This window comes from Fragaria vesca, linkage group LG6 (genome assembly GCF_000184155.1).
Source record: "Fragaria vesca subsp. vesca linkage group LG6, FraVesHawaii_1.0, whole genome shotgun sequence".
NCBI lineage: Eukaryota > Viridiplantae > Streptophyta > Magnoliopsida > Rosales > Rosaceae > Fragaria > Fragaria vesca.
In genome coordinates, this window is record NC_020496.1 from 13,112,734 (window position 1) to 13,115,301 (window position 2,568).

At 39.0% G+C, this 2,568-nt stretch overlaps 1 non-coding gene across 1 annotated transcript; it reads right to left on the reverse strand.

Annotated features, from left to right (window-relative positions):
• Nucleotides 1–2,287: 2,287 nt before the first annotated feature.
• Nucleotides 2,288–2,368, reverse strand: TRNAL-AAG. The gene has a single exon. It is a non-coding gene; the product is annotated as a tRNA-Leu (tRNA).
• Nucleotides 2,369–2,568: the final 200 nt, after the last annotated feature.

Here is a 2,568-nt window from a genome sequence, read left to right on the forward strand (position 1 = left end):
ACTATGTATTGTAACAAAGTATCTGGTCAGTTTAACAATTTTGTTAGTTAAACCCAGGTCGGAGGATTTCATATCTGACGCTCGACCACTAAGCGACTTGTTATCCTTTCTAGAATTATTTCGGAGAATTCTTGAATCCGTTATTGGATATCAATGTCATCGGTTGAGACCAAAAGCGCAGCAGGTGGGGCGTTGGATTGACATTTACAACTGAAGCAATGAATGAGAAGTTGACCAGCTAGTCGAAAATCGGAAAAACAAGTGGGAAATCACCCATTTGTAGACAGGTGCATGTTGTTTGACATTTTGAGAGCCAATTCAATTCAACCAAATGCCCTTTTTTCGATCTTTATACCCAACATATCACTCTCGCTTTCTCTCTTCCAAGATTCAATTCGATTTATCTGACCCTTCAAACCCATATATATCTCCAGCCATTTTCCTCCTCCAGATCATCTTCATCTCCAAGGCCTTGACCCTTACACGTCCAAGCTCGATCCAGCTCTTCTCTGTATCGCTCTCACTCTCAGCTTAGCTACTACATGTTGACTTTGACCTTTATATACATATATACATATATACACACACACTCACACATGTCAGCTCACACGCGCACACATGGATCAGGTAATAGTTGGTCTAGAAGAATGTATAATTTACAGAGCCCCATGATATGCTGCGGGCAATTGTATTCGTATATAGAAACACAACGCGATTAACTAACAACAAGAAGATAGACAAAGGAAGTTGTATGAGCGCCCCAATTTTCGTGTCCGTGACTTGTGCAATTTGTAATCTTGTATTCACATGCCTCAATTATAGAAAATCCAGACCAAGAAATATTATATACAATGCATAAAAGTAAAATAAACGAATGCAGCTGATGCTGTATGTTCTACCAGCGAGCAGTTGCGCGCTGCACTATATGACGTACTCTTTGTTAAGATTGAAGAAAATATGTTGGATAAAACTAAACAGTAACCATGTGAAGGGATATGAGCTTTCAGCAGTTCTAGAACCATGCCAGCTAAAACTGGTTGAATTAGTTAACTAATCAATATGGAACATTTACGTACTTAATTAGTTAATTTAAGGGCGCCAGCTGCTTAATGAAACAGCTAGCAGCTATAAACAAGCAAAGAATTACAACATTAAATCATTGACTGCATGCTTTGTTTTTAGCTAGCTTGTCTTTGTTCTGGTCTTTTACTTTTCTCGAGCCATTGAATTATTTAGCTTGTCAATTTGTGCATATTTCATTCCTCTCATCTTCTAGATGATCGACTGACTGTTATATATGTTACCATAGTTTATATACAGAGGTCAGGTCATTCTTTTCTGCACGGAACTAGCTAGTTTACAGAACCCGTGAATGTTCTCTTCGATGGCACAGTAGCTATATACAATTATACATAAGCAGGCAACTTGTCCTATATAAATGGCTTCTCTAGCTAAGCTTAAGCTTGGGCCTTGCATGCTATAAGCCTATAATTATATGCTCACGGTTTCTCTATGTTCGCCTTCTATATACTCATTATATATGCGCAGTCACCAAATCGCTTTGCAAAGCTCATCATGATCTTCTGTTGGAAGGTTTGGAGAATGAAACGCTCTCTCCCCATGATGTGGTTGCAACTACGTTTTCTGTTTCTAAAATTTCAGCACTCCAAAGGACCAAACTGCATGCTAAAAGAATTCCAACAGTAAATGGAATCCTTCTCCTCAAAATCAACTTTGACGGTTCTGTCATTCAAAGCAATAGTGCAGCGATTGACCGACTTCATCTTAAGATACAGTTCAGATTGACCCCTAAGCTCTTTGATGGTCCTAAAAGAAATGGGAAAACTAATGTTACAATTGCTGTAGCTACTGCTTTAAGAGATATCATCATCCAGGCTCGCAACCCTAAATACTCCAGCATCCAGGTTGAGTCGACTCTCAACTTATCATCAATTGCCTGCTTGTAAAGCACAAAATTTTGTGGCACCTTGCTTCATATTTCAGCTCCATCTCCTTCAATCATGTCCTAAGGGAAGCAAACTTTTTTGCAAATTCTCTAGCTTCCTTTGACAACACGTATGAATGTATGATGTCCTTAGAACATGGAATCTGATTTTCCTCCCCTTATCTGTTATGCTCTGAATTTCGATCTCTTTGGTACTGGCTGCACAAAACGATTTTCTCTCTAGTTGTTAGTGTTCAGTTGGCATGCATGGGCTTCACTAAATTAGTGAAATACAAGCAAAGCAGAAAAGTGTGAGTGTAAGAATAGAATATGATAAAGATATGTTGACAGTGGGATTTGAACCCACGCCCTTTCGGACCAGAACCTTAATCTGGCGCCTTAGACCAACTCGGCCATCTCAACATTGGTGATGAATGCCAAAATTAGTATATATATTTATAAATACAAAACCATTTTGGTGCTTGTAAATTGTTTTCTAGGGCTGGCAATTTTCGCCACCGTCGATCAATACTATACGAGGGTATGGTTTGTGGTTTGTGTATGGGGATGATCGTGTCTCATTGAGTATTGTTTGGAATGTTCTTCTCGACTGAGAACGTACT